At 64.1% G+C, this 11,055-nt stretch overlaps 1 non-coding gene across 1 annotated transcript; it reads left to right on the forward strand.

The window, feature by feature from the left end:
• Nucleotides 1–5,915: 5,915 nt before the first annotated feature.
• LOC131872435 (5S ribosomal RNA) lies at nucleotides 5,916–6,034 on the forward strand. The gene has a single exon (XR_009370587.1). It is a non-coding gene; the product is annotated as a 5S ribosomal RNA (ribosomal RNA).
• Nucleotides 6,035–11,055: the final 5,021 nt, after the last annotated feature.

An 11,055-nucleotide genomic window follows, 5' to 3' on the forward strand; every position in this document is an offset into this window, starting at 1 on the left:
TTCTTAGTTTTTCGCCGGGCGTCGCAATGCTATTTGAATAAACCTTTTGCCCGTTTGCGTTCTCGTCGGGGCCGGGCCGGGCCGGGGTGCGCTGCCCGCACTACCGCGCGCGCGGGGGCGACACCGAGCGCGCACCCGAGGCGCCCCGAGCACACAGGCCACGGTGCAACCCGGGCGTTGTGCGCGCACCCCGGTGCGCCCGAGGTGCTGCGCGCGCACCCAGGTGAAATCGGTGTGCACCTCGGCCAGTGCGCGCTCGGTCGAGTCGCGCACGTTGGCCAAGGTGCACGGTGATGTTTCTTACTCTAAGGTTCCGCACCAGACGCCCGGGACAGGTGAGCGAAGCTGGGCGGGGCCGGGTGCGCGGCCGGGGCAGGTGCACGCAGCTGGAGAGAGCTTTGGAGCACACCAGAGGTGCGCACCTTGGAGCACACTTCGGAGCGCACCAATGATGCGCTCCATTCAAAAGTTTCCTGAAAAGGCAAAAAAAGTTGAGATTATAGAATTTCCCACTTGAGAGATTGTAAAAAAAAAAAATTTAAAATGAAGGAAACGCGGGTGCCAAGGTGTGCGCGCCCGGGTGCGCAGCCCAGCCAAGGTGTGCGCACCAAGGCGCCCACCCTGGCGAAGGTGCACGCAAGGTGCGCACCCGAGGCAAACCGGACAATTAACCCAACTTTCGACTTCGCGCGCACCTGCGCACCTTGGAGCGCACTTCGGAGCGCTCCTTGTTGCGCACCAATCTTGGGCACCTCGGAGTGCACCATGGCGCCCACCAAGGTGCGCACCCGGGGCAAACCGAGCTCCGACTTCGTGCGCACCTTGGAGCGCACGAAAGGTGCGCACCATGGCGCCCACCAAGGTGCGCAGCCCAGCCAAGGCGTGCGCATCAAGGTGCGCACCCTGGCGAAGGTGCGCACCCGGGGCAAACCGAGCTCCGACTTCGTGCGCACCTTGGAGCGCACAAAGGGTGCGCAACCCAGCCAAGGTGTGCGCACCCCGGGCAAACCGAGCTCCGAATCGTGCGCACCTTGGAGCACACTTCGGAGCCCTCCTTGGTGCGCACCGATGTTGCGCACCTCGGAGCGCACCCGGGGAAAACAATGCAATTAACCCGACTTTCGACTTCGTGGGCACCTCGGAGCGCTCTCGGGTTCGCACCTCGGAGCACACCGAGGTGCGCACCTTTGATGCGCTGCCTTCACCAATTTCCAGAAAAGGCAAGAAAACATTGAGAAGGTGTGCGCACCGAGGTGCCCACCCTGGCGAAGGTGCACGCGAGGTGCGCACCCGGGGCAAACCGGGCTCCGACTTCGTGCACGCCATGCTGCGCACCTTGGAGGGCCATGGTGCGCACCTTGGAGCACACTTCGGAGCGCTCAATGGTGCCCAACCCAGCCAAGGTGCCCACCGCGGCGAAGGTGCACGCGAGGTGCGCACCCGGGGCAAACCGGGCTCCGACTTCGTGCACGCCGCACCTTGGAGCACACTTCGGAGCGCTCCTTGGTGCACACCAGGGCGCGCAACCCAGCCGAGGTGCCCACCCCGGCGAAGGTGCACGCGGGGTGCGCACCCGAGGCAAACCGGGCTCCGACTTCGTGCACGCCATGGTGCCCACCGCGGCGAAGGTGCACGCGAGGTGCGCACCCGGGGCAAACCGGGCTCCGACTTCGTGCACGCCGCACCTTGGAGCACACTTCGGAGCGCTCCTTGGTGCGCACCAGGGCGCGCAACCCAGCCGAGGTGCCCACCCCGGCGAAGGTGCACGCGAGGTGCGCACCCGGGGCAAACCGGGCTCCGACTTCGTGCACGCCATGGTGCCCACCGCGGCGAAGGTGCACGCGAGGTGCGCACCCGGGGCAAACCGGGCTCCGACTTCGTGCACGCCGCACCTTGGAGCACACTTCGGAGCGCTCCTTGGTGCGCACCATGGTGCCCACCAGGGCGCGCAACCCCGCCGAAGGTGCACGCGAGGTGCGCACCCGGGGCAAACCGGGCTCCGACTTCGTGCACGCCGCACCTTGGAGCACACTTCGGAGCGCTCCTTGGTGCGCACCAGGGCGCGCAACCCCGCCGAAGGTGCACGCGAGGTGCGCACCCGGGGCAAACCGGGCTCCGACTTCGTGCACGCCATGGTGCGCACCAGGGTGCCCACCGCGGCGAAGGTGCGCACCCGGGGCAAACCGGGCTCCGACTTCGTGCACGCCGCACCTTGGAGCACACTTCGGAGCGCTCCTTGGTGCGCACCAGGGCGCGCAACCCAGCCGAGGTGCCCACCCCGGCGAAGGTGCACGCGAGGTGCGCACCCGGGGCAAACCGGGCTCCGACTTCGTGCACGCCATGGTGCCCACCGCGGCGAAGGTGCGCACCCGGGGCAAACCGGGCTAGGACTTCGTGCACGCCGCACCTTGGAGCACACTTCGGAGCGCTCCTTGGTGCGCACCATGGTGCCCACCAGGCCGCGCAACCCAGCCAAGGTGTGCGCACCAAGGTGCACGCGAGGTGCGCACCCGGGGCAAACCGGGGTCCGGCTTCGTGCACGCCGCACCTTGGAGCACACATCGGGGCGCTCCCGGGTTCGCACCGGCGTTGCGCACCGTGGTGGGCACCTCGGAGCGCACCGTGGTGGGCACCTCGGAGCACACCAAGGTGGGCAGCGAGGTGCGCACCTTTGATGCGATGCCTTCACTAATTTCCATAAAAGGCAAAAGAAAACGAGATTTTAAAATTTCCGTTTTGAAAGATAGTGAGAAAAAGGGAATGCTGGTGCCATCTTGAGCCCGCCCTGGTGCGCAGCCCAGCCAAGGTGTGCGCACCAAGGTGCCCACCCTGGCGAAGGTGCGCGCCCGGGCAATTAACCCAACTTCCAACTTCGCGCGCGCCAGGGTGGGAGCGCACCCAACAACCGGGCCTGGGAAGAGCCAATGCGAGAAACCCCACCAAACGCTCTGACAAAAAAAGAGGGGGCGCTCCAGTAACCCCGCTTCGGAGCGCACCCTGGGCAAACCCAGCCAGGGTGCCCACCCCGGCCAAGGTGCAGGCGAGGTGCGCACCCGGGGCAAACCGGGCTCCGACAACGTGCACGCCGCACCTTGGAGCACACTTCGTAGCGCTCCCGGGTGCGCACCTCAGAGCACACCAAGGTGGGCAGCGAGGTGCGCACCTTTGATGCGCTGCCTTCACTAATTTCCAGAAAAGGCAAAAAAAAGAGGAGATTTTAAAATTTCCGTTTTGAAAGATAGTGAAAAAAACGGAACGCGGGTGCCATCTTGAGCCCGCCCGGGTGCACAGCCCAGGTAAGGTGCCCACCCTGGCAAAGGTGCGCACCCGGGCAATTAACCCTACTTCCGACTTCGTGCGCGCCAGGGTGGCAACCGGGCCTGGGAAGAGCCAATGCGAGAAACCCCACCAAACGCTCCGACAAAAAAAGAGGCGGCGCTCCAATAACCCCGCTTCGGAGCGCAGCCGGGGCAAACCCAGCCAAGGTGCCCACCCCGACGAAGGTGCACGCGAGGTGCGCACCCGGGGCAAACCGGGCTCCGACAACGTGCACGCAGCACCTTGGAGCACACTTCGAAGCACTCCCGGGTGCCCACCGGCGTTGCGCACCGTGGTGGGCAGCGAGGTGCGCACCTTTGATGCGCTGCCTTCACTAATTTCCAGAAAAGGCAAAAAAAAATGAGATTTTAAAATTTCCGTTTTGAAAGATAGTGAAAAAAACGGAACGCGGGTGCCATCTTGAGCCCGCCCTGGTGCGCAGCCCAGGCAAGGCATGCGCACCAAGGTGCCCACCCGCGGTGCACGCCCGGGGCAAACCGGGCTCCGACTTCGTGCAGGCCGCACCTTGGAGCACACTTCGGAGCGCTCCTTGGTGCGCACCATGGTGCCCACCAGGGCGCACCCGGGGCAAACCGGGCTCCGACTTCGTGCACGCCGCACCTTGGAGCACACATCGGAGCGCTCCCAGGTTCGCACCAGCGTTGCGCACCTTTGATGCGCTGCCTTCACTAATTTCCAGAAAAGGCAAAAAAAAACGATATTTTAAAATTTCCGTTCTGAAAGATAGTGAAAAAAACGGAACGCGGGTGCCATCTTGAGCCCTTCCTGGTGCGCAGCCCAGGCAAGTTGTGCGCACCAAGGTGCCCACCCTGGCGGAGGTGCGCGCCCGGGGCAAACCGGGCTCCGACTTCGTGCACTGCATGGTGCCCACCAAGGCGCGCAACCCAGCCAAGGTGCCCACCGCAGCGAAGGTGCACGCGAGGTGCGCACCCGAGGTGCACACCCGGGGCAAACCGAGCTCCGACTTCGTGCACGCCGCACCTTGGAGCACACTTCAGAGCGCTCCTTGGTGCGCACCAGGGCGCGCAACCCAGCCAAGGTGCTCACCCCGACGAAGGTGCACGCGAGGTGCGCACCCGGGGCAAGCCGGGCTCGGACTTCGTGCACGCCGCACCTTGGAGCACACATCGGAGCGCTCCCGGGTTCGCACCAGCATTGCGCACCTTTGATGCGCTGCCTTCACTAATTTCCAGAAAAGGCAAAAAAAAAAAAAAAACGAGATTTTAAAATTTCCGTTTTGAAAGATAGTGAAAAAAACGGAACGCGGGTGCCATCTTGAGCCCGCCCTGGTGTGCAGCCCAGGCAAGTTGTGCGCACCAAGGCACCCACCCTGGCCAAGGTGGGTCACGGGGTGGGTCCTAGGGTGGGTAACGGGGTGGGTACTAAGGTGCGTGCCAAGGTGGGTCATGGGGTGGGTGCCAAGGTGGGCACCAGGGTGGGTGTGCACCAACCCTAGCCAGGGTAGGTCACGGGGTGGTTGTCGGGGTGGGCGTCAAGGAGCCAAGGTGGGTGGCAAGTAGCCAAGTTGCGTGCCAAGGTGGGTGTCGGGGTGGGTGCCAAGGATCCAAGGTGGGTGCCAAGGAACCAAGGTGGGTGTCTGGGTGGGTGCCGAGGTGGGAGCCAGGGTGGGTCCCAAGGTGAGTGCAAAGGTGGGTGCCAGGGTCAAGGTGAGTGCCAATGTGGGTTCCAAGGTGCCAGGGTCAGGGTGAGTGCCAATGTGGGTTCAAAGGTGCTAAGTTGGGTGCGAGGTTGGGTGCGAGGGTGGGTGGGTGCCAAGGTGTGCTAGGTGGAAGCCCGGGTGGGTCGGCATCCCATGGGTGTCGAGTTGGGTGCCTGATGGGTGCTTCTTGTCAAGTTTTAGTCGTCGGGACTCATTTCGAGCCTTAGAGGTCGTTTCTTGTCCGGTTGCCCTGTCTTCGACCTGGGAACCCAATTTTGGTCCTCGGGTCCCATTTTTTTTTGTCTCGCATCCCACTTTTGGCCTGTGGCCTTTTCGGGGTCGATTCTCGTTTTGGGCATCAGAGCATGTTTCTTCTCCTAAAACCCAATATTTGTTTATTAAGTCTCGGAACACATTTTTGTTCTCGTGGACCCATCATGGGTCTTGGAACGCATTTGTGGTCCTTGGGTCCCATTTTGCATCCCGAAACTTGTGTTTTGGTGCTTGATCCCTATTTTGGGTGCCCACCTTGCACCAAGTGCGCACCCGGGGCAAACCGAGCGCCTTGGTGCACCGGGGCAAGATCGAGCGTGCACCCGAGGCGCCCCGAACATGCACCAAGGTGCACTCGGCCCACATGTGAGCGCAGGTCGTTGCGCCCGAGGTGGTGTGTGGGCACCGCGTTGCAGACGGGACACTGCACGCACACGACGCCCCGTCCAGGTGCACGCACGTAGGCCGGGCCGGGTGCACACCCGACGCCCTAGCAAGGTGCGCGCACCCGGGCAGGGCTCACACTTGGCGAACGGGGCGCACTTCGCGAGGGAGGGTGTGCACCTCGACGGGGGTGGGTGGCCGGGGTGGATTCGCACGTGGGTCGCGGTTTGCTAAGTACACACTGCGACAAGCTCATAACGGGTGCGATCATACCAGCGTTAGTGCACCGGATCCCATCAGAACTCCGCAGTTAAGCGCGCTTGGGCCGGAGTAGTACTGGGATGGGTGACCTCCCGGGAAGTCCCGGTGTTGCACCCTTTTTTAGTTTTTCGCCGGGCGTCGCAATGCTATTTGAATAAACCTTTTGCCCGTTTGCGTTCTCGTCGGGGCCGGGCCGGGCCGGGGTGCGCTGCCCGCACTACCGCGCGCGCGGGGGCGACACCGAGCGCGCACCCGAGGCGCCCCGAGCACACAGGCCACGGTGCAACCCGGGCGTTGTGCGCGCACCCCGGTGCGCCCGAGGTGCTGCGCGCGCACCCAGGTGAAATCGGTGTGCACCTCGGCCAGTGCGCGCTCGGTCGAGTCGCGCACGTTGGCCAAGGTGCACGGTGATGTTTCTTACTCTAAGGTTCCGCACCAGACGCCCGGGACAGGTGAGCGAAGCTGGGCGGGGCCGGGTGCGCGGCCGGGGCAGGTGCACGCAGCTGGAGAGAGCTTTGGAGCACACCAGAGGTGCGCACCTTGGAGCACACTTCGGAGCGCACCAATGATGCGCTCCATTCAAAAGTTTCCTGAAAAGGCAAAAAAAGTTGAGATTATAGAATTTCCCACTTGAGAGATTGTAAAAAAAAAAAATTTAAAATGAAGGAAACGCGGGTGCCAAGGTGTGCGCGCCCGGGTGCGCAGCCCAGCCAAGGTGTGCGCACCAAGGCGCCCACCCTGGCGAAGGTGCACGCAAGGTGCGCACCCGAGGCAAACCGGACAATTAACCCAACTTTCGACTTCGCGCGCACCTGCGCACCTTGGAGCGCACTTCGGAGCGCTCCTTGGTGCGCACCAATCTTGGGCACCTCGGAGTGCACCATGGCGCCCACCAAGGTGCGCACCCGGGGCAAACCGAGCTCCGACTTCGTGCGCACCTTGGAGCGCACGAAAGGTGCGCACCATGGCGCCCACCAAGGTGCGCAGCCCAGCCAAGGCGTGCGCATCAAGGTGCGCACCCTGGCGAAGGTGCGCACCCGGGGCAAACCGAGCTCCGACTTCGTGCGCACCTTGGAGCGCACAAAGGGTGCGCAACCCAGCCAAGGTGTGCGCACCCCGGGCAAACCGAGCTCCGAATCGTGCGCACCTTGGAGCACACTTCGGAGCCCTCCTTGGTGCGCACCGATGTTGCGCACCTCGGAGCGCACCCGGGGAAAACAATGCAATTAACCCGACTTTCGACTTCGTGGGCACCTCGGAGCGCTCTCGGGTTCGCACCTCGGAGCACACCGAGGTGCGCACCTTTGATGCGCTGCCTTCACCAATTTCCAGAAAAGGCAAGAAAACATTGAGAAGGTGTGCGCACCGAGGTGCCCACCCTGGCGAAGGTGCACGCGAGGTGCGCACCCGGGGCAAACCGGGCTCCGACTTCGTGCACGCCATGCTGCGCACCTTGGAGGGCCATGGTGCGCACCTTGGAGCACACTTCGGAGCGCTCAATGGTGCCCAACCCAGCCAAGGTGCCCACCGCGGCGAAGGTGCACGCGAGGTGCGCACCCGGGGTAAACCGGGCTCCGACTTCGTGCACGCCGCACCTTGGAGCACACTTCGGAGCGCTCCTTGGTGCGCACCAGGGCGCGCAACCCAGCCGAGGTGCCCACCCCGGCGAAGGTGCACGCGGGGTGCGCACCCGGGGCAAACCGGGCTCCGACTTCGTGCACGCCATGGTGCCCACCGCGGCGAAGGTGCACGCGAGGTGCGCACCCGGGGCAAACCGGGCTCCGACTTCGTGCACGCCGCACCTTGGAGCACACTTCGGAGCGCTCCTTGGTGCGCACCAGGGCGCGCAACCCAGCCGAGGTGCCCACCCCAGCGAAGGTGCACGCGAGGTGCGCACCCGGGGCAAACCGGGCTCCGACTTCGTGCACGCCATGGTGCCCACCGCGGCGAAGGTGCACGCGAGGTGCGCACCCGGGGCAAACCGGGCTCCGACTTCGTGCACGCCATGGTGCCCACCGCGGCGAAGGTGCACGCGAGGTGCGCACCCGGGGCAAACCGGGCTCCGACTTCGTGCACGCCGCACCTTGGAGCACACTTCGGAGCGCTCCTTGGTGCGCACCATGGTGCCCACCAGGGCGCGCAACCCCGCCGAAGGTGCACGCGAGGTGCGCACCCGGGGCAAACCGGGCTCCGACTTCGTGCACGCCGCACCTTGGAGCACACTTCGGAGCGCTCCTTGGTGCGCACCAGGGCGCGCAACCCCGCCGAAGGTGCACGCGAGGTGCGCACCCGGGGCAAACCGGGCTCCGACTTCGTGCACGCCATGGTGCGCACCAGGGTGCCCACCGCGGCGAAGGTGCGCACCCGGGGCAAACCGGGCTCCGACTTCGTGCACGCCGCACCTTGGAGCACACTTCGGAGCGCTCCTTGGTGCGCACCAGGGCGCGCAACCCAGCCGAGGTGCCCACCCCGGCGAAGGTGCACGCGAGGTGCGCACCCGGGGCAAACCGGGCTCCGACTTCGTGCACGCCATGGTGCCCACCGCGGCGAAGGTGCGCACCCGGGGCAAACCGGGCTAGGACTTCGTGCACGCCGCACCTTGGAGCACACTTCGGAGCGCTCCTTGGTGCGCACCATGGTGCCCACCAGGCCGCGCAACCCAGCCAAGGTGTGCGCACCAAGGTGCACGCGAGGTGCGCACCCGGGGCAAACCGGGGTCCGGCTTCGTGCACGCCGCACCTTGGAGCACACATCGGGGCGCTCCCGGGTTCGCACCGGCGTTGCGCACCGTGGTGGGCACCTCGGAGCGCACCGTGGTGGGCACCTCGGAGCACACCAAGGTGGGCAGCGAGGTGCGCACCTTTGATGCGATGCCTTCACTAATTTCCATAAAAGGCAAAAGAAAACGAGATTTTAAAATTTCCGTTTTGAAAGATAGTGAGAAAAAGGGAATGCTGGTGCCATCTTGAGCCCGCCCTGGTGCGCAGCCCAGCCAAGGTGTGCGCACCAAGGTGCCCACCCTGGCGAAGGTGCGCGCCCGGGCAATTAACCCAACTTCCAACTTCGCGCGCGCCAGGGTGGGAGCGCACCCAACAACCGGGCCTGGGAAGAGCCAATGCGAGAAACCCCACCAAACGCTCTGACAAAAAAAGAGGGGGCGCTCCAGTAACCCCGCTTCGGAGCGCACCCTGGGCAAACCCAGCCAGGGTGCCCACCCCGGCCAAGGTGCAGGCGAGGTGCGCACCCGGGGCAAACCGGGCTCCGACAACGTGCACGCCGCACCTTGGAGCACACTTCGTAGCGCTCCCGGGTGCGCACCTCAGAGCACACCAAGGTGGGCAGCGAGGTGCGCACCTTTGATGCGCTGCCTTCACTAATTTCCAGAAAAGGCAAAAAAAAGAGGAGATTTTAAAATTTCCGTTTTGAAAGATAGTGAAAAAAACGGAACGCAGGTGCCATCTTGAGCCCGCCCGGGTGCACAGCCCAGGTAAGGTGCCCACCCTGGCAAAGGTGCGCACCCGGGCAATTAACCCTACTTCCGACTTCGTGCGCGCCAGGGTGGCAACCGGGCCTGGGAAGAGCCAATGCGAGAAACCCCACCAAACGCTCCGACAAAAAAAGAGGCGGCGCTCCAATAACCCCGCTTCGGAGCGCAGCCGGGGCAAACCCAGCCAAGGTGCCCACCCCGACGAAGGTGCACGCGAGGTGCGCACCCGGGGCAAACCGGGCTCCGACAACGTGCACGCAGCACCTTGGAGCACACTTCGAAGCACTCCCGGGTGCCCACCGGCGTTGCGCACCGTGGTGGGCAGCGAGGTGCGCACCTTTGATGCGCTGCCTTCACTAATTTCCAGAAAAGGCAAAAAAAAATGAGATTTTAAAATTTCCGTTTTGAAAGATAGTGAAAAAAACGGAACGCGGGTGCCATCTTGAGCCCGCCCTGGTGCGCAGCCCAGGCAAGGCATGCGCACCAAGGTGCCCACCCGCGGTGCACGCCCGGGGCAAACCGGGCTCCGACTTCGTGCAGGCCGCACCTTGGAGCACACTTCGGAGCGCTCCTTGGTGCGCACCATGGTGCCCACCAGGGCGCACCCGGGGCAAACCGGGCTCCGACTTCGTGCACGCCGCACCTTGGAGCACACATCGGAGCGCTCCCAGGTTCGCACCAGCGTTGCGCACCTTTGATGCGCTGCCTTCACTAATTTCCAGAAAAGGCAAAAAAAAACGATATTTTAAAATTTCCGTTCTGAAAGATAGTGAAAAAAACGGAACGCGGGTGCCATCTTGAGCCCTTCCTGGTGCGCAGCCCAGGCAAGTTGTGCGCACCAAGGTGCCCACCCTGGCGGAGGTGCGCGCCCGGGGCAAACCGGGCTCCGACTTCGTGCACTGCATGGTGCCCACCAAGGCGCGCAACCCAGCCAAGGTGCCCACCGCAGCGAAGGTGCACGCGAGGTGCGCACCCGAGGTGCACACCCGGGGCAAACCGAGCTCCGACTTCGTGCACGCCGCACCTTGGAGCACACTTCAGAGCGCTCCTTGGTGCGCACCAGGGCGCGCAACCCAGCCAAGGTGCTCACCCCGGCGAAGGTGCACGCGAGGTGCGCACCCGGGGCAAGCCGGGCTCGGACTTCGTGCACGCCGCACCTTGGAGCACACATCGGAGCGCTCCCGGGTTCGCACCAGCATTGCGCACCTTTGATGCGCTGCCTTCACTAATTTCCAGAAAAGGCAAAAAAAAAAAAAAAACGAGATTTTAAAATTTCCGTTTTGAAAGATAGTGAAAAAAACGGAACGCGGGTGCCATCTTGAGCCCGCCCTGGTGTGCAGCCCAGGCAAGTTGTGCGCACCAAGGCACCCACCCTGGCCAAGGTGGGTCACGGGGTGGGTCCTAGGGTGGGTAACGGGGTGGGTACTAAGGTGCGTGCCAAGGTGGGTCATGGGGTGGGTGCCAAGGTGGGCACCAGGGTGGGTGTGCACCAACCCTAGCCAGGGTAGGTCACGGGGTGGTTGTCGGGGTGGGCGTCAAGGAGCCAAGGTGGGTGGCAAGTAGCCAAGTTGCGTGCCAAGGTGGGTGTCGGGGTGGGTGCCAAGGATCCAAGGTGGGTGCCAAGGAACCAAGGTGGGTGTCTGGGTGGGTG

The sequence above is a fragment of the Cryptomeria japonica genome, unplaced genomic scaffold (genome assembly GCF_030272615.1).
Source record: "Cryptomeria japonica unplaced genomic scaffold, Sugi_1.0 HiC_scaffold_607, whole genome shotgun sequence".
In the NCBI taxonomy this organism is placed as follows: domain Eukaryota; kingdom Viridiplantae; phylum Streptophyta; class Pinopsida; order Cupressales; family Cupressaceae; genus Cryptomeria; species Cryptomeria japonica.